The 27,924-nt window shown below is 37.6% G+C and overlaps 1 protein-coding gene across 9 annotated transcripts in view; it reads right to left on the reverse strand.

The window, feature by feature from the left end:
* The window catches only part of NBEA (neurobeachin), a 672,061-nt gene that overhangs the window by 164,854 nt on the left and 479,283 nt on the right, over positions 1–27,924 (reverse strand). The window lies entirely within an intron of this gene.

Here is a 27,924-nt window from a genome sequence, read left to right on the forward strand (position 1 = left end):
GTTACTTGACTATAGCAGCGATTCACAGACACTATTCTTTGGGTAATTCATTTTCACTACCACTACTACCCACTCCAGTATTCTTGGGCTTCCCTTGTGGCTCAGCTGGAAAAGAATCCGCCTGCAATGTGGGAGACCTGGGTTCAATCCCTGGGTTGGGAAGATCCCCTGGAGAAGGGAATGGCTACTCACGCCAGTATTCTGACCTGGAGAATTACATGGACTTACAGTCCATGGGGGCACAAAGAGTCGGACATGACTGAGAGACTTTCACTCACATTCCAAGTTAGACCATCAAAAATTCTTTCAATTCACTCTCATACTAAAGTTAGAGTAATTATTGAGAAAAGTAAATCTGCTTAAAATATTTTACCAGCTTTCCCTTCCCAACACTTGATAGTAAAGTGTAAACTTCTCAATATGGTCTATATTCTCCCTCAAAATTTGGCACAATCCCTTTCTAATCTAATTCTTGCCAGCAGCCTATCCCTTACAGTGTCCCACTATACAGCTTCTTTCAAATCCTTGAATGTATCCTGTTCTGTTTCATCTCCAGGCCTTCATATGTAGTGGGCCAAGAATGAGCATGGAAGTCACACAGATCTCAATTCTATTGCCAGTTCTACTAATGTTTAGGTCTGTGATTTGGGGCAAATCGCTCAGCTTTTCTGAATCGCTATTTCCTCATCTGCCAATTTGGATTATAATATCTATCTGTAAGAGACTGTGGGGATAAAGTTGTGTAGGTAAGTATGCAACAAATGATAGTCACTGTAATTACTTTAGATCAGGGCGCCAATCTATCAGCAATTAAGATCAACATCAGTGAGTTTGGGTCAAACATCAGGGAATCTTGATTATATTACAGTCAGTACTGTAACAGAAGTACTAAAATGGTCTTTGCAAACCTAGAATAAATTATTATGGAAAGGGATATAACTGTAACATGTTCACTCAGGCCATTTTTGAGTATTATACTATAAGAAGTACACTTAAAATTAAAGAATGCCCAGAAGAGGCTGGCCCATGTGGCAGCTGTGCAGGTGGTGAGAAGTGATAAAGTATTTTGAGGTAGTGATAATTATTTGCTGAGATTGTATATGTGAGACATGAGAGAGAGAGACAAGAGTCAAGCAAACTTCAAGGCTATGGCTTGAACAACTGGATTGCTAAGGTTACAAAAAAGGTTAGATGAGAAAGACTATAGGTAAAACAATTTTTTTTGGATCAGGTGCAGAAGGAAAGGAAAACAGGAGCTCAGAACTAGACAAGGCAAGCTCGATTTATCTATTAAAACAGACATCCAAGTACAAATGCCTAGTAGACAGCTGAGTATAATAGCCTGGAGGGTGACACAGAGATTCAGTACACAAATATACATTGTGGATTTTTCAGAATATTAATGATATTTAAAGTCATATGACCAAATGAGATTACCTAGGGAGTAATTGTAAAATGAAAAAGAAGTCCAAGAACTAAGCACTGGGGATCTCCATGGTAGGGTGGGTAAGGAGAAAAGAAGATTCAACAAAGGAGACTGAAAAGGAGAAATGAGTGAGGAAGGAGGATAACCAGGGTTTCTGGAAGCCAAAGTAAGACAGTGAGTCAAGGATGAGAATGGGATAAATTATGTTGAACAAAACTGACACTGGTCTCCAGATTTGGCAAAAGGGAGATCACTGGTGACGATGACAAAAGAACGTTCAGTGAAGCGGTGAAAGAAAAGTCTTTTTTGAGTGGATTTAAAAGAGAAAGAAGAAATCATTGGGAACAGCTTTACAGGAAGAAAGTGTATAGTAGCTAGAAGACAAAAAAATAAGAGGAGATTTGTATTGGTATATACATTCAAGATGGTGGGTGGATAGTAAGAAAGTGTCCTGCAATGTGAATTTAGACCAGATGACTTAAAAGTCCTTTTTACCTCTATGGTAATAGTTCTATAATTGAGAAATGGTTTGAAGTTAAATACTTTTAACTAGGAATCAAAAGAATGGACTGTTCTAGTTCTTCTAACTAGCTGTATGATCATCAACAAGTTATTTGGGGGCTTTATTTGCACTGAAAAATTGGAACAATGAAATAATACACTGCAAATTCTAACTCTAAACATTTAAGAGGTAATGTACTAAGAATTTATCTTTTGACTATGTTGCAGGGAATGAGTAAGAGAGTAGCTGAACACTAATGGGTTGAGCGTTAGGCATTTGCTAGTCCTTACACACTATTCATACCTTCCCAAGATCCTATGAGGCAGATCTTAAAGGTTCCAATTTTTGGATGAGGAAACTAAAGACAAGAAAAGTTAAGAGGTTTTATATCCAAGTTTGGCTAATTGTACAGCCTGAGTTGTTTTAAACATAACATCTTGATGTCACAATTCTGTGAAGTATTTCAAATTAGTACTGCTAAATTAATATATATGATTTCTCAAACACTTCCAAAACCTAATAAGACAGACCTATAAATCTTTCTAGGATAGAGTGAGTAGCCCATCCCTTTCTCCAGTGGATCTTCCTGACCCTGGAATCGAACTGTGGTCTCCTGCATTGCAGACAGATTCTTTACCAACTGAGCTACCTGGGAAGCCCATAAATCTTTCTAAACATTTTAAAACTGCCATAAATAATAATAAATCAGACACATTTAATAAATAAAACTGGAAATATCTGAGATATTCTAAAGAATTAATATGAATCTGGTTTAAATGATTATAGGAATTTACTTTCTCAACTTACCAGTTATTTAAATTTGAATTAAAGATCAACTTAAAGTAAATATTATTTATATACACAAGTAAAACATTTATGAATAAAATAAAATCTGTAAATCAAACTTAAAGAATAAAGTAGAAAGTTTTCTATCATTAAAACTAATTAATTTAAAATCAATTGAATAATAATTAAAAAAATAATTTTTAAAGTTCTCTCATGCACAAAAGATTTCCCAGATACTAAAACTCACTAATATTGCTAAGATTATTTATTTTATTATATCTTAGATGAGGAAAATGTATTTATTAAGGAAATTTCCCCAAGAGGTAATGGAAATTGAAAGCCACATATTTTTAACAACATTCTATTTCTTCCACCTTGTACTTTGGCTATCCCTTCTAAGATGCAATCACAAATTCAGAATATAGCTTCAACTCCAGTTTAGGTCTAGATGTATTCCTGATAAAACAAGATTTTTTTTTTTTTTTTCCGCACACACTATATAAACCCTGGGAGCTCAGACAGTCAAAAAATCTGCCTGAAGTGCAGGAGACCTGGGTTCAATCCCTGGGTCAGGAAGATACCCTGGAAAAGGGAATGACAACCCACTCCTGTATTCTTGCCTGGAGAATCTCAAGGACTGAGCAGCCAGGTGGATGATACTCCATGTGGTCGCAAAGAGTCCGACACGACTGAGCAACTAACACTAGCACTAAATATAAATGAGGAGTTGAAAAGCTAATAATTAAAAGTGGATTAAACAATAAAAATTAAGTGATTATACTTTTAGTTCAGAACTCCTACTTCCATTTTTCACTCCCAATTCTCAAATTCCAGATGAATTGTTGTATCTAAAATTTGAGAGGAACCACAGAGCATAGTGAGTTAATCTTAAAGCAACAAAGGTCAAAGACCAAATATCTATCCCTGAAATAACACTTTGCTATTTCTAAGCCTAAATTAAAAATACTATGTATCTTTACATACTAAATCTTGTAAAAATTCAGTTTCCACCCAAATGTTTGCATTCCATGTGAATTTATCATGGTTCCAAATAAGAATATATATATTTTATTTACATATATATTTTGATATGCACAGTAATAGAATAGAGTCTCATTGCAAAAGTAACTTTTAGAAATGTTTTTTTGAATTCTGATTTTTTCCCCATTCATATTCTTTACAATAATATATCTACCTATATACGTATTTACTATTAAAAGTCAATTAAATTCTACAGTTTATTTATCTATTGTTAACTGGCCATTTGGATATCCTCTTTTGTCAAATGCATGTTTAATCTGTGCACATTTTTAATTGGGTTGCCCATCATTTCCTTACTAGTTTGTAAGTTGCTTTCATTCCAAGGATATGAGCTCTTTGATACTGCTTCATGAATAAGTCACAAAACTATTTGTATACTATCATTTGTCAACATACATCCATATGTATATAGATGTATATGTGAATATATATCCTGAAAAAGTATGGTATTATAAATGCCAGGTTTTATCTCTGGACTGTTAGATTATGGGCACTGTTAATTTTATTTTTTATGCTATTCTATATTACTTACATTTTAACATTTAGCAAGTATTATTATATTATGTGCATTAAAAGCAATAAATGCAGTCTGTAGGCTAACAATATACCTTTAAATTTATGCAGTCTGCAATTACACTGGGGACTAGTAAATATTTACATGAAGAAAATAATTATTTTAAAAAGGGAATCATCACTGAATCCATGAGGAAGAGCTGTTATTGATTATTTCCTTGAAAGTTAAACAATATCATTAGCTAAACTTTTATACATGGAGAAATGGAATTTTGTAACTGTAAGTTTTATATGCTCATAAAACTTAAAATAACCCCAAACTTGACTTTATATTTTCTAGTTTACATTTCCTCACAGGGAAGATGTGAGAATTTATGGACCCTCCCCAAGTCTATCCGTAGGCCCAGACCTGGGGTACGATATCAGATATGATCAAGAGGGTGCAGATATGACCAGCGGGGTGGCCACGCTCATCTGCAGGGCATGCCATTCCACCACCGTGGACTTCAAGCCCTTCAGGTGTGGTCACTGGCTATGCAGCTCGGAAAAGAAGAGCACATGCGACTCACAAGTGTATAGCACTTGCCTCCAGCACGTGGCTGGTAACACTGGGGATTTCCAATCTGTTTCTCCATGGTTAGAAAATAAATCATGAAGTAAACCTCATGGAAAGAAGAAACAAACAAAATACCAGAGAATATGTAACCAAGAAAGACATACTTCAGAAGTCACTTGCTCTTTTCCCATCTGTGAACACAGCCTAAAAGTACCCTAACACTTCCCTTTGATATTATAATTATCTATAACCCTCTCAGATACTTTTTTCTACATGTTCTCTCATTTAATGTAGTATCAATAGAAAGTTTCACTATGGTTGTATATGCTGAATTGAAAGTGTATGTGCAAATTTCAGGTCTTTGGAATGAAAGTAAATAAAAATGATTTCTGTATAGCAAGGTGTCTTCCACAAGTCAACTCAAAGTCACTGTCTCAGGAAAATCTTCCCTGAACTTGCTGACCGGATCACATTCCCCAACAAGTGTACGTTCAACGGTCATAAATTTACATATATTTGGGTGCTTATTTGATTTATTCCTGTCTTCCCACTTCAGTAAAGCTCCAAAGAGCAGGCTGGCATTGTTTTAGCTCTCTCTACTATTAGACAGCCCAGTCTCTGCACCAGTAGGGCATTCAAAATATTTTAAATTAAATACATAAATAAGTTTTTAACGGTGTGAAATTTTTATGAAAATGTTATTTTAAGATCAATCTTTACAGACATACACTCGTATGTGTGAGTATATACACATGGATACACAGAGCACTTCGGAAGTGTGAACATTAAAATTCGCTGAAGGAATCTGAAATTTAAAGGAATTAACAGGTTTTCTTTCTCATGTTGGAGGCTCTGGTGATGAACAAGAAGTTGAGGAAATGGAACTCGACATGGAGTACATGGGTTCAGAATTAAATGATTTGTAGAGAGCAAGAATTATATCCACCATCTACTACTTTTCAAGAAAGGGAGATGTGTATTCAAAAGCCACAAAACACACACAAATGGTGAAGTGGGTCATTAGTGCTGGAAGCTCTGTGTTTGCGGCCACTGTGGTCCAAATACAAACAAAGATGTAATCGACTGCATATAATCTAGCCTGATTGCTATTTGCCAGGCTGGCTCTTAATTCTTAGCAAGTCAGAGACAAAGCATGTAAAAAAAATTAATGGAGAACCCAAAATAATATTCTGGAGGATTAAGAATTATATCATCCTGCCAATTTTTTTTTTTTAAGTTGGAAAACTATACTATTAGAAAGCAGCAAAATGTTTTATATTAGACCCTCCACTAAACATTTAGCTGGTATTTTCCACACAGTAGTCCAATGACAAAGGGTAAGCGGTAAAAATGTGCTTCTGAGAGTTTTAAACCATATTGTACAGAAGTCACATCAAATTAATACTGAGGACCATTTAGGGCTTTTATTCTGAAAAGCTTTTGAAAGGGGATTAAACTATGAAAACTCTCATGATACTAAAGTACCTATTAATGGGTTGAGGAGGTAAGAAAGGAACAATGAAAGTGTTATTTTTAGATAAATCTTTACTTTTTGTGTAGCAGCACAAAGCTTTGCAGAAGGGCTCAGCAATAGTTCTCTAGCAATATCCCACGCATGGAGACGCTGATTAGTGGAATTCTGTTGCCTTTTCTTTTTAGAAATAGGTCATTTTCTTTACATCGATGCATTAGAGGTAGAGCACATTAACTAATATACACGTAACTTGGTATGGACAAACCCAAACAAAACGTTATTCTAAGTATTTCAATCTGAGGAGACCCTCAGGACTCTTTTTTTTTCACTAGGACTCTAACAAACAACTCCCTTAAAAAAATGAGTTTCTACCCTCTCTGATAGTATTTTACAGAATGAACAATTTTTGTTTTCAAAAGAAGAAGTAGGAAACAGCTTTGAGGAGTGAGAACATGAACCTAGATAGTTGTCATCTCATCAAAAATAATGAACGCTCAAGAGGCTGCAACTTCCTGTCTCCCAGCCATTGGTCCAATCACAGCAGGCTACCGAACAGAGATTAGCAGGCGAGGAAACCGTCTTCTCCATCAGCCCCAGCCAGCACCTGTAACCGCCAAATAGCTATCGACCAGTGGACCTGACAAGGTGACAACCCCAAAAGACAACTGGAAATGTCTCTGCTCACCCACTGAGCTTCCCTTGGGTGCAGCCCGGGGTGGGGTGAGGGTGCCGCATCTGCCCCATTGCAGCCTTTCCTGCTCCACCCTGACACACAGCCTTGCCCTCACACAACAGTCTTGGCTAATGATGCAAACATGAAGTGTAAAGTCTCCTTAATTTGACCCTTGTTAAACTCCTAATTGGATTGAAGTGGGCTCTGGGTGGAAAGCAACCCTGGATTATTCAAGGAAACTCTTACCAAATGAAGCCCAAATTACAAAAGGCTGCTCTGGCTGCAGGACATCACAAAGAATAGGCAATGAACTGCAGCTGTCACTTAACTTAAAAATCTAATCAATTGCCTTTTTTTTTAAACAGGTAACTTTTAGAACAGTTTCTTCATTGTGATACTCTTCAGAGGACGCTTGACCCAAATTTAATAAGCTGCTATTACAGCAGAAGAGCAGCTGTAGCGCAAACACTGTCGAGTGATACTGTGCATTCAGAGCCTTAATGATTTTAAAATGACTACAACCATTGCTTCATTCATGAGGAACAAAGCTCGGGCTCTCTGCTCACAACGTCTTAACACAAACTGTCTGAGCAGACAGCCTTCATTTGTCCTCCCTGCACCCCCGAGGTCAGCCGCCTGGCCGAGGTATCTCAACAGTTTAATTGTATTTCTTCTGGGTGAAGTCTGGATGAAGAAACTTAGGCGTCCTTGTATATGAAACCTCACTTTTCTGCAAGGAAATATACAGCTTAAGTACAGAGACAAGGGGGCGCAGGATATGCAGACAGGTGTACAACATGAAGTAATTATAGAAGCTCAAATTAGTTCTTAGGCCTGAGGCAAAAAAGAGAACAGTGCCTTGACAAAAGGGAATAGCAAATAAGGGTAGCAAACAAAAAATGGCTTGAATGTGTAAATTAGCAAGAAAAATGAGACAGAAAAGCAGCTTTACTCTACCATTATTCCCCACATGAGAACAGAGCAGCTGAACGTGATCAAGAGAGCTTTGGAGGAGAGAGGCAGGCATCACCACGGACTCGAGCCAGAGAGTGGCAGCTCCGTGCTCTCTCGTCAGTCACTCATTATGTGCTGAAGTGCTCTTGAGAAGTGCCTCTTATACTTGACCTATCATATTACTTCTTCTGTAAACACATAATCCCCGCTTGTTAGGTGGTGTCAACACTAGCATTCATTCACCATGGTTGTCTTTTTGTGAACAGACACTTTAGAAGTGCTGCCAAAACCCCAGAATTGACACCATAATAAAACAATTCGAATTTCAACCAGGTAAACAGATCATATGCTCCTTCTGTAAAGAGCAATGTAAAAAGCATTACAGCAATTTTCTCTCATTTGGGGAAAAAAACAAAACCAAAACAAAATTGCTTGCTTATGGCAAGGCTATTTTTTTTTTTTAACAAGTGATTAATTTGGGATACAGATTCAAAGCAGAGATAATACCTCATCTTAAACTGCTTGGTGTGGTCACATCAGTTCTACTAAACACTATCTTTAACAACAAAACAGCACATGAGTCTCAACTACAAGGTCATGAACAAATGATTTGTAGTATCAGAAAAGTATGTCTATATGCCTCTTGTACCAGGCAGGGTTGACCATAAGATACTAGAGGAAAAACATTAATGGACCATTTGCTATGCTATGTGTCCATTAGTGAAGACAGATGATCATTTAAACGACAACAGAAATTAAACATTTAATGTAGCTTATTGACAAATATATTTCTAATATGTTTATATAAATATTCTTAGGAAAATTCAGATTCGATGCAAAAATACTTTCAGGGCACATCTGGATAAGGTAAATAGTCAAGGAGAAAGTATAATTTATTAAAGAGATGGGAGCACTTTGTTTTTGAACTTCTTTTCTTCAAATTATCTGGAAGGACATTTGAAAAAAATACTATGTAATTCTGTCTCTCCCAGTGCTTTAAGAAAAGTATCTCATCATCTAACATTGTTACAGCCATCTCTAAGATAAATGAACCATGATGTCTTCACGTGGCAGTAGTGGTGTGTCAGTGTGGCTTATTTTAGCAGGCATCGGCAACAGAGACTCCTGCTTTGGCCCCACTGCTCTGGGTATTAGGTAGGAACCAACTTGCCCAAGGGAGGAAAAAACTGAATAGTGATTAGCAGTTATTTGCCACACCTCATGGAAGGTATTTTGGTAATTCTTACTGAATACATAAAAGACAAGATGTGCAATGAAAGGTTTTCAACCCAGGAAGGATGGAGTATTACAAGTATCTACCCCCTACCTCAGCAGTAAATATCCACATAAGCAAGTAATTCTTAACACCAGGAAAATGTCTGCTTAATATCCCTGATGAATTTCCTACATGAACTTTTATTTATATGACACTTAAAGAATAGAGTTTTTGCACAAAACAAAATATGCTAATATCTACAATGTTATAAATCTATCATTAAATAAAGTGGCTCCTAAAATAACAACTGTGTGCAGGAAAAGAAGTACAAGTAAATAAAACAACATATTCAAGGTAAAAAGAGCCACTCTTACAAATAAGGTTTAGTAAGCCATAAACAAATGTTCATTTTGAGTGAATTTTATTTTAAATAGACTTCTCTTTAAATATTTGGTAGAAAATTAATGGAAAAGCCTAAGTGTACTTATTTATGTAATACCAGATAAGACCATAGATAATCTGAAGTCTCCTAGATATACTTAAGACTTTAGATTTCTCTCAAGAGAAATCTCATCTCCCATCATTAAAAGAGACAATAAACCACTATATTTTTCATTTATGAGGTTCAGGGTGCTATCTAAATTGATGGGTCAATAGTTAGAAAAGAGAAATGACTAAAAGATGCTATACCCAGACTTACACCAATCTTCCTGAAATGTAAATTAACCTCATGGGTACGCCAGACAATTTGGGAGCTACCTTCTTCAGCACTCAAAGGACATTAAGTCGTTCACTGGAAGAACACAACGCTAAAGGAACCCCATAGTATAAGAGAATATGCCTAACTTATGCTAGGAGTGTAACTTACGTTCTAGGTGAATGTTGGAAGTGAAACAATTTTTCGTATTAAAATATTTTTGAAAATTCTACTCTCAATGTCTTAATGAAGAGAAATATAGAAGTTAAGAATGGCAAAATTGATCTACATTTTTCAGTCCATTCACATTTTGTGTCCACACATGCATGCTCAGCAGGGGCATTCCTCCATTCCCCCACAGAATCCTGACTGAAGAACTCTGAGAAATAAAGTTCACGACTTACAAGAAAATCTACTGGAAGCGACTGTGGTCTTTCATACTGTTAATTTCTGTACAGTCAGAATGTTTGAAGATTTTACATGGACACACCTAAACAAGTCAATTGTTACTTAAGTAGTTCACAGTTTGAATGATTAGAACATAGATTCTCTCTAGAAATTCAGGCAATTAAGGACTGGGCTTGATAAAGGTAAGGAAAAGATCCCAAACATAAGGAAAGTACATAAGACTTTATTTTTAAATTAGTTAAATTTATTTTGGGGGGGACATTATTTTGAGAAGTTCAGTAGACTGCATCGTGGGTCTAAGCTCTAGACCTGACCATGGGTGGGGCAAGAAAAATTCCTAGGGATTTTTCTTGATTTTTTTAGAAAAGATGCTTTATAAGAACCATATAAATCTTTTAACCTTTCTGGGAATGGAACCTTTTTAAAAGCATTGTTAACCTTGTGTACGAGACAGCAAAAGAGACACTGATGTATAGAACAGTCTTATGGACTCTGTGGGAGAGGGAGAGGGTGGGAAGATTTCGGAGAATGGCATTGAAACATGTAAAATATCATGTATGAAACGAGATGCCAGTCCAGGTTCGATGCACGATACTGGATGCTTGGGGCTAGAGCACTGGGACGACCCAGAGGGATGGTATGGGGAGGGAGGAGGGAGGAGGGTTCAGGATGGGGAACACATGTATACCTGTGGCGGATTCATTTTGATATTTGGCAAAACTAATACAATTATGTAAAGTTTAAAAATAAAATAAAATAAAAAAAAAACAATCCAAATAGAAGAAAAAAAAAATAAAAGCACTGTTATAGATTATTGCTTAATTTTCTGATATAGGATTCTAAAAACGCATTTGAAGGGACACAATATATGGAAGTACAAGACTGCCTATATCTTATTGGAAAGTACTATTAGAATAGTCTTCCTTACTCTGTGCTATAACTTCCATCCATTGGTTTTACTTGTATCATCTGGAAGATCAAATATAATTATACTCTCTATTATAAATGACAGACTTTGTAGAGAAAACTACTTTGGTCCTCTGTGTACCATCCAAGTTAGTTTCTTAGGCTAAACTAGCCTCAGTTCTTTCAAGTGTCATGACATGATTTCCTAATCATTTATGAATTTTTCTGTCAAAGCATTCGTTAAATCAGGTTTGTGTCACTTGTAGATTGTATTTAAATTTAATTCCACTATGTCAGAGAAGATTCTCTGTATTATTTCTATCCTTCTAAACTGAGTCTATTCTTATGGCCTAACATATGGTGTAGCCTGGAGAATCTTACACTGCAACACTAGAAAACAATTCTGTTGTTGGGTGGAACGTTCTTCAGAAAACCATTAGGTCTGGTCAGTTCATGGTGTTACTCAAGTCTTCTATATGCTTGTTAACCTACTGTCTAGTTAGTTGACTCACTATTACCAGTGGAATACTGAAGTCTCCAACTATTACTGGAGAACTGTCTGATTCTCCCTTCAGTGCTGTCAGATTTTGCTTCATGTATTTACGGCTTCGTGTTAGGCACAGAAATATTTATGATTGTTATACCTTCTTAAGGCATTAACTTTTATCTTTATAAAATGTTTCTCTTTATCCCTAGTAATATTTTTTTAGTTAAAAGTATATTTCTTCTGATATCAGTATAGTCATTCCAACTCTTTTATGGTTGCTGTTTGCATGGTATACCTTTTTTTCACCTTTTTGAAAAATTTTCATCCTATCTGTACCTTTGAGTCTAACTGGGATAAAGCATACAGTTGATAGCATATAGTTGTATGCAGATAGCACATAGTTGGATCTTGTTGCTTTAGAAAAAAATCAGTCTAATAGTTTATTTCTGATTGGACTGATTAACCCATTCACATTTAATGTTATGGTTGACATAACTGGATTTGCAACTGTCTTCTCTATGGCTCATGTCTATTTTTCTTCATCTGTTTCTCCTTTACTGCCTTTACTCACATTAAGTAAACAGTTTCTAGATCAACATTGTAATTGCTTTAATGATTTTTAAAACTATATATATTTGAGAGCTTCAGACTTTACAATATACATCTTAACTTATCAGAATACAAATTTATTTTTTAAAAAAATTAGATGCTACTTGCTTACCTGAAGGATTTGAGGCACTTTTAAGTTTTCTCCTTAAGTGTTTAACACTTCTCTGTTAACAATGTTGAATAAGAAAGTGCAAAGTACAAAACTTCCTAATATTTTGCTCTTATATGCTTTTCTGACACATCTCACATTCTCCATAATTTCTTAAAAATGATTGGTTTTTCAGCCAAACTTACAAGTTCTTTTAGTACCCTGATATCATGAATTCATTTCAAGTGATCATTACTTTCTCATCATTTTCTTATTTAGCATCAATTTTGTTTTTACTCTTAACTGTATTTATTATATTCCTCCTAAAGATATAAAGCTAAATACATAGAGTTGTGCTGAAAAATATTTAATAGCCAAAGGTTTATTTTTAAAATGATATATCATAAAGAAATCTTTAAAAGTATAAAACAGATTGTTTCTAAAAGAATTATTATGGGGGAAGGGATAGTTAGGGAGTTTGGGATGGACATGTACACACTGCTATATCTAAAACAGACCTACTGTACAGCACAGGGAACTGCTCAATGTCATGTGGCAGCCTGGATGGGAGGGGAGTTTGGGGGAGAATGGATACATGTATATGTATGGCTGAGTCACTTTGCTGTCCACCTGATACTGTCACAGCATTGCTTGTTAACTGACTATACACCAGTACAAAATACAAAAGTTTTTTCTTATAAGCATCCTTGGAAGAATACACTCAAACAGATTTGACTATAATCCAAATGATAAAAATGTGATTTACTGTTAAATTTTCAGGAATACATATACACTGCATATGATAAACTATACCTTCAAAGATAAATCTGCGGATGTTTTGTGCTGACCTCAAAAATTGAACAAAGTACAGAGAACTGAATGACTTCAGATGTGGATGGGTATAAGAAGATTTAAAGATCTATTCTAATGCTCTCATCATACAGGGCAAGAAACTGGACAGAGAGATTAATGAAATCCATTAATAAAGGTCAGATAGTTCATTTGTAAAAGATCAACCCCTGGAACCCAAGTGTTCTTCCTAGTCAAGGTCTTTACTCACTCTACTGTGAAACTAAAGGAAGCTATGTATTTTATAACCAAAGACTTAAAGGAAAAATATTTGGGGCAGTTTTACAAACCTAAAATGAGCCAGATATAATTGGTTTATACAGAAATATCCTGAGACACACTTTGGCAGCATCAGATACAGATAAAACTACTGGTTTAAGACAAAAAAGATATCCTCTTCATTATAGGGGACTGGATTGCAAAAGTAGGAAGTCAAGGGCTACCTGGAATAACATGGAAGTTTGGCCTTGGAGTACAAAATGAAGCAGGTCAAAGGCTAACACAGTTTTGCCAAGAGAATGCAATGGTCATAGCAAACAACCTCTTCCAACAACACAAGAGAAGATTCTACACATGGACATCACCAGATGGTCGATACCAAAATCAGACTGATTATATTATTTGCAGCCAGAGATGGAGAAGCTGTATACAGTTAGCAAAAATAAGACTGGGAGCTGACCATGGCTCAGATCATGAACTCCTTATTGCTAAATTCAGACTTAAATTGAAGAAAATAGGGAAAACCACCAGACCACCAGACCATTCAGGTATGACCTAAATCAAATCACTTATGATTATACAGTGGAAATGACAAATAGAATCAAGGGATTAGATCTGATAGACAGAGTGTCTGAAGAACCATGGAAGGAGGTTTGTTACATTGTATAGGAGGTAGGGATCAAGACCATCCCCAAGTAAAAGAAAGGCAAAATGGTTGTCTGACAAGGCCTTACAAATAGCTGAGAAAAGAAGAAAAGCTAAAGGCAAAGGAGAAAAGGAAAGATATACCCATTTGAATGCACAGTTCCAAAGAAGAGATAAGAAAGCCTTCCTCAGTGATCAGTGCAAAGAAAAAAAGGAAAACAACAGAATGGGAAAGACTAGAGACTCTTCAAGAAAATTAGAGCCACCAAGAAAATATTTCATGCAAAGATGAGCACAATAAAGGACAGAAATGGTATGGACCTATCAGAAGCAGAAGATATTAAGAAGAGGTGGCAAGAATACACAGAAGAACTATACAAAAAGATCTTCATGACCCAGATAATCATGATGGTATGATCACTCACCTAGAGCCAGACATCCTGGAATGCAAAGTCAAGTGGGTCTTAGGAAGCATCACTACAAACAAAGCTAGTAGAGGTGTTGGAATTACATCTGAGCTATTTCAAATTCTAAAAGCTGATGCTGTGAAAGTGCTGCACTCAATATGCCAGCAAATGTGGAAAACTCAGCAGTGGCCACAGGACTGGAAAAGGTCAGTTTTCATTCCAATCCCAAACAAAGGCAATGCCAAAGAATGTTCAAATTACTACATGATTGCACTCATCTCACATTCTAGCAAAGTAATGCTCAAAATTCTCCAAGCCAGGCTTCAACAGTATGTGAACCGTGAACTCCATATGTTCAAGCTGGATTTAGAAAAGGCAGAGGAACCAGAGATGAAATTGCCAACATCTGCTGGATCATCGAAAAAGCAAGAGAGGTCCAGAAAAACATCTACTTTTGCTTTGTTGACTACGCCAAAGCCTTTGACTATGTGGATCACAGCAAACCATGGAAAATTCTGAAAGATGGGAAATACCAGGCCACCTGACCTGCCTCCTGAGAAACCTCTATGCAGGTCAAGAAGCAACAGTTAGAACTGGTCATGGAAAAACAGATTGGTTCCAAATCGGGAAAGGAATACGTCAAGACTGTATATTGTCACCTTGCTTAATTAACTTCTATGTGGAGTACATCATGAGAAACGCCAGGCTGGATGAAACACAAGCTGGAATAAAGATTGCTGGGAGAAATTTCAATAACCTCTGATATGCAGATGCCACCACCCTTATGACAGAAAGTGAAGAAGAACTAAAGAGCCTCTTGATGAAAGTGAAAGAGGAGAGTGAAGAAGTTGGCTTACAAGTCAACATTCAGAAAACTAAGATCATGGCATCCGGTCCCATCACTTCATGGCAAACAGATGGGAACACAATGCAAATAGTGACAGATTTTGTTTTTTGGGGCTCCAAAATCACTGCAGATGGTGATTGCAGCCATGAAATTAAAAGACATTTGGTCCTTGGAAGAAAAGCTATGACCAACCTAGACAGCATATTAACAGCAGAGACATTACTTTGCCAACAAAGGTCCATCTAGTCAAAGGTATGGTTTTTCTTTTTTTTTTTTTAAAGGTATGGTTTTTCCAGTAGTTTTGTATGGATGTGAGAGTTGGACTGTAAGGAAAACTGAACGCCGAAGAATTGATGCTTTTGAATTGTGGTGTTGGAGAAGACTCTCGATAGTCCCTTGGACAGCAGGGAGATCCAATCAGTCCATCCTAAAGGAAATCAGTCCTGAATATTCATTGGAAGGACTGATGCTGAAGCTGAAACTCCAATACTTTGGCCCCCTTATGTGAAGAACCAACTCATTTGAAAAGACCCTGATGCTGGGAAAGATTGAAGGCAGGAGGAGAAGGGGATGACAGAGGATGATATGGTTGGATGGCATCACTGACTCAATGGACATGAGTTTGAGTAGGGGCCGGGAGTGGGTGCTGGATGGGAAAGCCTGGTGTGTTGCAGTCCATGGGGTCACAAAGAGTAGGACATGACTGAGCAACTGAACTGAACTGACCCCTAAATAGATTTTCATATATCAAGGTCTTTTAAAACTTACAAATCCCCTAGCTACATGAATATATTTAAATACACTCTAGTATCTCAATTGTTGATAAAAGTTTTTAAATTGAATATCTTAAAAATATTCAAAGCATCAAACTAAAAATGATTTTGTGAGGCTGTCTTTGGCTTCCAATATTTCAGCAACCCCTCTCAAACTCGTTTGTTTGCTTTTGTGCAACTTGTAGGGACTCAGCCTGTTTTCCTCTCTATGCTCTCATTCTATCCCTTGTGGGTTTTCTTCCCCAAAGGTTCTTCTTTCTCTCTCTGTCCAAAATCTTGTCATCACTTTTCAAGAATTCAAGATTCATTACTTTCAATATTCAATCTATTCCAAGTTCAATCTTGAAATTATTTGATTTCTTTGAATTCTATCTGTCTCTTTCTATGGCCATATTCTGTTTCAAGTTCTACTCTGCGTCCTACCTTTAAATTATTTCATTAACTCATCTATCCAGGTCATCTATCCAGGAATATTACTTCATCTTCTCCTCACTCTCATCTGGGGCTGCCAGATAAAGTACAGGATGCTTGTTCAGACAAACAATGAAATGTTTATCTAAAAAATACATTTAACTGGAAATGCTGTATTGTCATATGCGGAGATTTTGGGTAGAGATGGAAAGAAGGGGGGAGTCCTGTATTTCCACGTGTTAAACCCCATAAGATGTCCAGTTTCTTCATCACCCCATTTTCTTTCAATTTATCAATCTGACTATACTTTTTTCCCCTCTAGTCTAGAACCAGTAGTCTATCAGTCTAATTATGTGTCTTAAATATTTTCACATCCTTATCCTTCAGCCATAAGCTCTCCCCAAATTCTTATTCAAGATATATTCTGTTACTTAGTTTCTCCCCTCTTTCCCTTCTGTATGGCTGAGTGATATGGATCATTGACACCATTACAAATTTATGATTTCCATCACGGTGGTTCTTTCCTCTTCCTCCTCGATCTTTTACTTCTTGACCAGTGTATTATCCCCATTCTTCTTAGTGATGATTTAAACATTCAAGACCCTCCTTAACCCTTACGTAAGGCCCAGTGTTTTCTGTCACCAAGAGAAAATTGAGGCCTTGTTTATATACTCAATCAACTGTTTAAACCACTATCTATAAACTTATCTCTATCCATAGTTACCTCCCATAATGCAGCAGGCTCCTCCTCATATATTGCTAGACCTTACCTGTCTGTTTCAAGCCAAGGTCCTCATTCTCTATTGTTACCAATACATATGGCATGCAGGAAATGAAATGCAATACTAACAACTGTGTGGAGTTTACCTTCAGGAAAAACTGAGCCATCTCACAATTGTAGGCTCAAGAGAATGATACCATTTACTTCTCTGGGTTTAGAGATAGTCTCCAAGGATGAGCCCCCTTGTTTTCAAATTTTAACTTCCCTTCTATTGCTCCTCTCTCTAACCCATAAATACGTGCAGGTCTCTTTTAAATTTTATTCTGCATCACTCCATAATTACCACCATATCTCTTACATTTCATGTCTATCCAGACCCCTTGAAAGCATATTTTACGCTTCACTTACTCCAATTTACTCTTCAACCCCACTGTAATCTGCCTTCTGTCTCTGTGATTCTGCTGAAAGTTATGTGGACAGACCCAAAACTTTTCCTTTTACTTGACCTCTATATAGTAGCTTAACTGTTGTCTGCGCCCTTTTTATTAAAACTCCCTTGTTTTTAGCTTTTAGGACGGTCCTATCTCTTTGTCATCTTCTTTACTTCTCTGAACATCACTTCTCATTCACCTCTTCTGGGGCATCTTCTTCTGTCGGTGATGCTCAGGATAACGTCCTTGGGCTAAGCTCACTCTATACTGTTACTGGCCACTTTCAAGCAAGCATGTCTCTAAGTATGAAAAATATGATTCTAACTACAGAAAATAGTATAATGAATCCCAGACCTTTCTCATACGCTTTAGAGAAAGTTTATGTGTGTGTGTATATAAAATCTGCCCTCTTGACTCTTCCACCTGGATAAACCCACAGATCCATGGATAAACCTGAACTCATGATCTTCCCAGAAAACCTGCCCTTGCTCCATATTTCTGCATCTCAGTTGGTAGGGTTTCTGTACTCCAGTCACTCAAGGCAGGAACTTGAGAATTATCTCAGGTGTACTCAAATACTCTTTCATGATTTCTCTGCCTTCCTCATGTAGATGCTTTTCACAGTGGAGAGATGAGCTACATATCCACTACATCAGTTAGCACGATGCTTGAGAACAGGATAGAAAGAGAAAAAAATTAAGCTCAATAAATGTTTGCTGACAGGATCGATTCCATCCTTCAGTTTTCCCACAGAAAGCTTTCTTAGCTTGTGTTTCCATGCCCCTCCTTTATGATCCCTAGTAATTCCTCCTCTTCTAATCACCTAGTATTTCCCTCTGAATTGTTACTATGTGCTCCGTTTTTTATAATCACCTTTGGCCTGAAAGCTCTGTGAAGGCAAGAATAGTATTACCAGGGCACAGCAGAGGGCTCAGAAGATAATAAATATCTGAGAGTTGAATGACTTAAGAAGTTCTTTGCATGAGTCTTCTGCAGGCGATTTCAAAAGAATGTTTTCCACATTCCTGATCTAATGTTTAGAAAGCATTACAATTGCATTTTCCTCCCTTGCATTCAGGAGCCAGGTGATAAATTTTAAAATTTTCAAATACTGCTTACACATGTGTTTAATACTAGAGATATCATGATTCATGAATACTGAAGATATTTATTTCAAATCTCTCTAAATTCTCCTGAATGAAGATACTTAGTTGGAATGAGTGTCTTCAGGAAAGATTAATGATTAAAAAAAAAAAAAAAAGTTCAGAACTGCCAGTTGTGGCAACATAAGGCAGGAAAGAACCCAGGAATTGCTTCCTTGTTGTCTTATGACACCAAGATAACAGTAGTTGAATGAGATGGCTATGCAGAGTATCAACCTACTAACCAAATTTTGGTTTTTAATAATTATCAGGAGAGAAAACAGAAGCCAGCCTGTTTGTTCAATATGCCAAATATGTTTGTTACATACATCATGGGTGAAATGCAAAGTATGAAAGTTTGTCCAGTTTACTTGTAATCAGTCTATCGATGAAATGGCTACTAAGATCACTGTCATCGGTCTTGCTTATAATCACTAAACCTGCCCTAATATTATTTCTTCTTATAATTTTTATACCTTAAGATTAAGAAATGTTTTATCACTCAACAATATATACTGATCATCTACTCTGCAATAGTCCTTTTCTAGGCATTGTGAGGTAAAGGTAAGAAGACCGGTGAATTTTTGCTTGTCATCCAGGAATTCTGAATCCATTTTGGGGACAAAAGACATCTACAAATTTAAATTACTTTCTAAAAAATAACACTCATCTATACTATACCAAAGGGTGTTGCTGGTGGCTCAGACAGTAAAGAATCTGCCTGCAATGCAGGAGACCCAGGATTGATCCCTGGGTTGGAAAGATACCCTGGAGAACGAAATGTCAACCCACTCCAGTATTCTTGTGTGGAAAATCCCATGGACAGAGGAGTTTGGCAGGTTACAGTCCATGGAGGTTGCAAAGAGTTGGACACATTTGACTGACTACCTCTTTACTTTATACTGTCAATGGTAGAAAGGCTGATATACAAGACTACTGAGATGGAAAAAACCATTTTTACTCAGGAAAATCACAGAAAGGATACATTTTGTTTTAAGGAAGGAAGGCATGCAATTCCGATGGGTTGAAGAGAAAGAGGTAAAAAGGCAGAGAAAAAAATGGAAGAACTACATTTAGAAAATAGTATATAGTAGGGAAAGCAAGGACAGGTGTCAAGAAGTTAATATTAGAACACTGCTGTGGTCCGATAGTGAAGCATCTTGAAGATCAGAGAGGCATTTTTCCTTTGCTCCCTCACTTCCACCCTCTTCCTTTCTTGAGGACTGGGAGTCAATCTAAGGCTTTTGAACAGGGATGTAATATGATAGAAGTTGGTCTGTAAGAAAGTCAACATTCTTCAGCAGCAGCATTCTTCATGATGGCCTAGAGAAGGGAAAGACAGAAAGAGGGATACACAGTCCAGTGACCAAGTGATAAAGACCTTGAACTAGAGTGATGGTGGTATGGATGACAAGAAGACATGTGAAAGATTCTAGGTGAGAATGAGAATCCACAAGACTTGGTGATTAAGAGAGCATCAATATGTTAGAGAAGGAACAAAGGGCAAGAGAGGAGTCAGCCACTAGGATGTCAAGTCCTTGAAATTATATGTGACTCAAGTCATTGACAGAAACAAAGGAAGAAATGAGAGATAGTAATCCTCAAAAAAAGCTTTTGACTTAAACTTGAGAGGAAGATGGTCCAATAACATGGGGAGGACAGGAATATCAATTTGGAAAATACCTCCCAGGATGTAGAAAATGACAATGATGAATTAACAGAAGTCAGGACTGGAGGTACAGATTTGTGACACATCTCCACAGAGATGATGGTTCAAGCTCTATAACCATAAAGCGAGATGAAGTGAAACAGCATACAACTAAGCCCTGAGCAATGTGGATGTTAGGCGTGCCAATCCCCAGCACAGTCAAACAGCCATGTTTCGACTCTCCACAAACTTAACAATAGCCTGCTGCTGTCCAGAAGCCTTACTAATAACATAAACAGTCAATTAACACATATTCTGTATGACCTATGTTTTATATATTATATTCTTAAAATAAAAGAAATTGTTATTAAAAAAATCATAAGGAAGATAAAACAACTTATAGTATATAAAAGTATTAATTGGAAAAAAATCCATGTATAATTGGACTAACATACCTCAAATCTGTGTTGTTCAAGGGTGAACTGTGCTCATATTTGGCAACATAACCTTGACAGGAGAAGCAGCTAAACTGTATACTCATATTTAGGAAGTTAGAGAAGAAAGACAGATGGGAGTCAACGGTGAAAAATCAGTGCGATAAGAAGCAAGATAGGATATGAATGCAGGTAGTGGGCAGAGCAGAACAGTTATGTGCATGGATACTGAAGTCACAAGGAATGGTTTCATGACCTAGCCCCAGACAGAGGACCTCCAATACCTATTCTAAGCTTTACTTTTCTTATCTCTAAAATAAGACTACAGAACCTACCCCTCAGAGCATTTATTACCACCTTACATGTCACAGATGTGTTTCCTTGCTTATGGGTTTGTTAACTTGGTGTCTCCCCACTAGCACTGCAAGCTCCATTGTGCAGTCTTGACTGTTTTCAGCTCTTTAGAAGGTGAGACATGCTTCTTGGAGCCACAGGAGAAATCCTACTCAATCAGGTGCTGCACACATCAAGTTTTTAGCAGGGACTTGCACAGAATAACCATTCAATAGCTGACATTATTCTTTTTGTCAAGAGAAGAAAATTTCCAAAAGGAGGAGGAGGTCAACGGTGTCAAGAAGTCAGTCAGATATGTGAATTAACAGGTTGCGATGCATTTTTTCCCCTTAGCATTATTACAAACATAACATTCAGCAGAATTAAATGATCATCTCTGATTATTCTATCCCTCTTTCCATTTTTCCCCCCTTGATTGAGCCCTTCTTTCCTTCTTCCCTTCCTTTATTTAAGCAGATATTTATTGAGCACTCATTATTAGATGGGCAGTGTTTTAGATTCTGGGTATGGTAGCAATGAAGAGACAAAATCCTTACCCTCATTAGAGCTTAGATTTAAATCGGGGTGGGGGAGACATTAATCAAGATAAATAAGTAAAAGCATATGTTAGTGGTAAGCAGTAGGAAGAAGGCCCAGAAGGGAACAGAGTCTGGGGGAGAGAATGCTGCCATTTTAGGTTAAATATCTGAATGGCCTGAGGGAAAAAGGCATGTAGATCAAGGAAGACAAGTCCCACAGAGGAGCCAGCACATGCCTGGCCCCCATGTGAGTGGCTGCCACGGTGCTTGGTGACATTAGCAGGTGATAACATCAGAAAGAGAGGTGGGTGAATCAGAGTGGAAAGGAGCTGACTGAAGGACCAGTAGGCCATTTTAAGGATTTTGCCTTTTACTCTAAAATGGGAAGCCATTAGGGAATTCTGCACTTATGGATGTCATGAGCTGACTTTATTTTTCATGGATCTTTCAGCCATGTCAATAAAAGAGTAGAAGGGGATAGCAGGACTGGGATAAGGAAGGAAGCCAAGATGCTTTGGGTGTAACTAACAATACACCTCAGAGATGATGCGGTGTATTGATATTGAGCGGGACTGAAGCTATATAAAGCTGGTGAGAAGACTGGTTCTGGTAAGATTCGCTGATGCCACTGGGTGTGGGATACAAAAGCATGACAGGAGTCAAGATAGCAACTAAGATGTTGGCCTAACTAACTGGGAAAAAGGAGTTACACTTAGTAGGGCAAAAATGGGGCTTCCCTGGTGGCTCAGACAGTAAAGAATCCACCTGCAAAGCAGGAGACCTTGGTTCAATCTCTGGGTTGGAGATCCCCTGGAGGCAACCCACTCCAATATTCCTGCCTGGAGAATCCCCATGGACAGAGGAGCTTGGCAGCTACAGTCCAAGGGGTCCCAAAGAGTCGGACACAACTGAGCGACTAAGCACAGTGTAGCACAGGGCACAGATGACGGCAGGAGGGGCAGGATGGAGTTGATGAACAGTGGCTCAGTTTGGCTATGTTGTGTTTGAAATGTATCCTGCAAGCGTGAGAAGATGTGGGGGAAACAGCTGGATGAATGGGTTTGAAGTTGAGGAGAGAGATCTTGGCTGAAGCTATATGTTTGGGAGTCATCAGTGTATTTTACAGGGGAATACAGCATGAGTAATCATCAGACGACCATCATATCTACTACTGTGGGCAAGAATCCCGCAGAAGAAATGGAGTAGCCCTCATAGTCAACAAAAGAGTCCAAAAATGCAGTACTTGGGTGTAATCTCAAAAACGACAGAATGATCTCTGTTTGTTTCCAAGGTAAACGATTCAGTATCACAGTGATCCAAGTCTATGCCCCAACCAGTACGCTGAAGAAGCTGAAGTCCAATGGTTCTATGAAGACCTACAAGACCTTATAGAACTAACACACAAAAAAGACGTCCTTTTCATCACAGGAGAATGGAATGCAAAAACAGGAAGTCAAGAGATACCTGGAGTAACAGGGAAGTTTGGCCTTGGAGTACAAAATGAAGCAGGGCAAAGGCTAAGAGTTTTGCCAAGCGAATGTAGTGATCATAGCCAACACCCTCTTCCAACAACACAAGAGATGTCTCTACACATGGACATCACCAGATGGTCAACACCAAAATTAAACTGATTATATTCTTTCCAGCCAAAGATGGAGAAGCTCTATACAGTCAGCAAAACAAGACCAGGAGCACTGTGGCTCAGATCATGAACTCCTTATTGAGAAATTCATACTTAAATTGAAGAAAGTAAGAAAAACTGCTAGACCATTCAGGTATGACCTAAATCCCTTAAAATTATACAGTGGAGAAGTGACAAATAGATTCAAGGGATTAGACATGATAGACTGCCTGAAGAACTATGGACAGAGGTTCGTAACATTGTACAGGAGGTGGTGATAAAAACCATCCCCAAGGAGAAGAAATGCAAAAAGGCAAAATGGTTGTCTGAGGAAGCCTTACAAATAGCTGAGAAAAGAAGAGCAGCTAAAGGCAAGGACAAAAGGAAAGATCTATCCATCTGAATGCAGAGTTCCAAAGAATAGCAAGGAGAGATAAGAAAGCCTTCCTAAAAGATCAATGCAAAGAAATAGAGGAAAACAATAGAATGGGAAAGACTAGAGATCCCTTCAAGATAATTAAAGATACCAAGGGGACATTTCATGCAAAGATGGGTACAATAAAGGACAGAAATGGTATGGACCTAACAGAAGCAGAAGGTATCAAGAAAAGTTGGCAAGAATATACAGAATAACTATATAAAAAAGATCTTCATGACCCAGATAACTTTTCCTTGGAAGAAAAGTTGTGACAAACCTGAAGAGTGTAATAAAAAGCAGAGACACTACTTTGCCAACAAAGATCTGTCTAGACAGAGCTATGCTTTTGCCAATAGTCATGTATGGATATGAGTTTAGTCGCTCAGTTGTGTCCAACTCTTTGCGACCCCATGGACTGCAGCATGCTAGGCTTCCCTGCCCATTACTAACTCCCAGAGCCTGTTCAAACAAACATCCATCGAGTCAGTGATGCCATCCAACCATCTCATCCTCTGTCATCTCCTTCTCCTTCTGCCTTCAATCTTTCCCAGCATCAGGGTCTTTTCCAATGAGTCAGTTTTTTGCATCAGGTGGTCAAAGTATTAGAGCTTCAGCATCAGTCCTTCCAATGAATATTCAGGACTGATTTCCTTTAGGATGGACTGGTTGGATCTCCTTGCATTCCAAGGGACTCTCAAGAGTCTTCTCCAACACCACAGTTTAGAAGCCACCAGGGAAGCATGGAAGTGAGAGTTGGACCATAAAGAAAGCTGAGCACCGAATAATCGATTCTTTTGAACTCTGGTGTTGGAGAAGACTCTTGAGAGTCCCTTGAACTGCAAGGAGATCCAACCAGTCCATCCTAAAGGGAATCAGTCCTGAATATTCGTTGGAAGGACTGATGCTGAAACTGAAACTCCAATACTTTGGCCACCTGATTTGAAGAACTGACTCATTTGAAAAGACCCTGATGCTGGGAAAGATTGAAGGCAGGAGGAGAAGAGGACGAGAGAGGATGAGATGGTTGGATGGTATCACTGACTTGATGGACATGAGTTTGAGCAAGCTCAGAAATTGGTGATGGATAGGGAAGCCTGGCGTGCTGCAGTCAATGGGGTCACAAAGAGTTGGACACGACTGAGTGACTGAACTGAACTGTCATCCACTCATTCAGCTATGATGGAGTATGTGCTGTATGCTATCAAAACAACCATAGAAATCAACCAATTCTTCCATCAGAAGCACAGGACAGATGATATTCATTTAATAATTCATTTAACAAATACTCCAGAGAAGGCAATGGCACCCCACTCCAGTACTTTTGACTGGAAAATCTCATGGATGGAGGAGCTTGGTAAGCTGCAGTCCATAGGGTTGCTAAAAGTTGGATATGACTGAGCATCTTTACTTTCACTTTTCACTTTCATGCTTTGGAAAAGGAAATGGCAACCCATTCCAGTGTTCTTGCCTGGAGAGAATCCCAGGGATGGGGGAGCCTGGTGGGCTGCCGTCTGTGGGGTCGCACAGAGTCAGACACGAATGAAGTGACTTAGTAGCAGCAACAAATATTTACCCAAGCAATATGCTAGATAAGCTCAGGGATCTAGAAACAAAATGAGTTGGGTTTGAACCCTACCTCAACAGTTACTATTTGGACTTGGGTAAAAAGGTTAAAAGTAGTCTAAGCTTTTAATACGTATCAATTATTTTAATCTATGCCCCAAATCTATAATGTAGATATCATTATCCCTATTTACCAGTGAGAGAACAAGTTTAGGGTAAGTTTAAAGGGTTAAAAGGATGACTGAGAAAGTAGGATCTAGGCAGAACTTAGCACAGTCTTAGTATAATAAGTACTCAAGTATAATAAAAAACTCAATAATAACTAATTTTCTCAACTCATTCTTTATCTGTTTTATTTCTTTATTTATTTTTGGCCATGACATGTGGCTTGTGGGATCTTAGTTTCCTGACCAAGGATCAAAGCTGGTCCCAGTGAAAGTGCTGAGTCCTAATCACTAGACACCAGGGAATTCCTACTTTGTCTCTTTTTACATACTTAAAAAGAAAAAGATGTTCTCGGAGCCCAGTAAGTAACAATGATCTCCGACTTTGCCCTTCAAGGTTCTAAAACATGCTGTTTGAATGTTTAACTCACTTTTTGGCAGACGGTTAGAAATGAAGAAGCCTAATGCCCAAGGTCAAGGCATACAGTTAAGACTAGTTAAGACTAGCATTTATAAATGGTAGCACTAAATATCTTGTAATGAGATTCAGGGACTCTCGAACTGGTTCCTAGGTCAATACTTAGGTAGTAGAGTGGGTATTTTAGGTATTTCAGTGCATCTAATCAAGTGGTACTTGCCTTAAAGGTATGTATTATCTGGGCTCTACAGTACAGTGAATACTAAATACTGAGATCAATAGATAAAACTAGTAATTCTTAACAGCAAATCCTGCTATTGTTTCTAGAAAACAGGAGAATGAATAGGACATAAGCTACAAAAATGACCTACCTGAAGAGACTTCAGTGTCGTATTTACTGAATGTAAGGCTTTAATAAAGTTGTAGCTTTCCTGTGTTGGCAACTGTGTCTGTCCTCATTCTAGTATGCCCTCAGTAAGCTACCAGAACTTAACCTGCACAACAAAAGTGCCACTCATTGAAACAGTTATAACAGGAAAGGAAAGCAAGTTGATGGGATTTAAAGTGTTACAGGCCACTGAATCACTGACTACTTGGTGAGGGCATGTAGAGAAATGTCATTCTCAACAATGCTGGTACAGTGAAGCCATATTAATGAAACAGTTTTGAAACATGAAGGCTATTCATAAGGACTTTTTTACAATCTTCTGATTTCATTGGGAAATTTAATCCAGACAGAGGAATCTTCCATTAATGATTTTCCATTATTTTACTTGTGGGTTATATTTCCCAGTGGTACATTTTATTAAGAGGCTCTTATCACTTGATGTTTTCAATCCTATTATCTACTCACGGGCACCATAAATATATTGAGATTCAAACAAACAAAAGACGGCCAAGACATGGCATTCCACTCAACACTGGGGACTAACAATATAAACTTTTACCCTGAAACGTGTTTCTTAGCATTTAAAATACCTGATTCATTTTTAATGCACATCAAATAAACAAAAATAGAGTAGCTGTATTAGCACAATGCTAGGAAAAAATGAGTGGTATAGGTTATGACTTGGAGAATGTTTTTGGAATCAGATAAGAGCCTGAGAATAAATCATTTACAGAATGAGCTGTGTTCCAGGCTTCATTAGTTCTGATTATCCCCCAAATATGCTCAGCAGAATGCAGTTGGGTCAGCTGGGACTGACATACAATAACGCAGGCAACTTACAAACTCCTCACAGCACGAAAGAGCTCATGAAACACTGCTCGTGCATTTAGAGTCATGTGATAACACCTCTTATTGCATAAGCCACCAGATGAAACAGATGGGGCAGCTCTGCACTTTAGAATGTCTCTTTTGTAAAAGCATGGGACTTCCCTATTCTCCATTTGAGACACAAACTGCAAGAAAGCTAAATCTGAGGCAGGCTTGCTTTGCGTTTTATTGTCTAGGTGTCACAGCAATAATAAGTAAAGTATTAATAAAATATCCTCATTTAGAAAAAAAAAAAAGTTGGCAAACAAAAATCTCTGCCTACAGTTAGAGAAATTCAAGACTTTAACACAATCACCAAAAAAGTTAATATATATATTTTTTATAGTTCATAGTAAAGACACATGGGAAACTTTCAGATACCATTAGTAGACAAAAAGTTTGTTGACAAAGTAAAATTGATAAATATGTCAAAATATATAAAGTACACATTTTACATAAATGGGGGTTATTGGCTATATATTTTGACAAGGTCATGAAAAACAAGTATTAGAATTTCAAGTGTCTGGCAAAAGAAGTAAGCAAATAAAAACTATCAAAAGGCTGTGGACTGTGTAATCTATTAATGTAATCTATCTACAAATCTTATTAAGTAGATAAGCATCTTAGTATACCTAGGCTGAGCAAAAACAGTATGTTCATTATAACTAAATTCTGTTTTGCTATGAATGTTCTATATGTAGCCTAGGACAAATTTTAGGAAAGAACTGTTATGCTTGTTAATTCATATTT

The sequence above is a fragment of the Bos grunniens genome, chromosome 12 (genome assembly GCF_055505025.1).
Source record: "Bos grunniens cultivar Pamir isolate PY7600 chromosome 12, Bosgru_T2T1.0, whole genome shotgun sequence".
Classification (NCBI taxonomy): domain Eukaryota; kingdom Metazoa; phylum Chordata; class Mammalia; order Artiodactyla; family Bovidae; genus Bos; species Bos grunniens.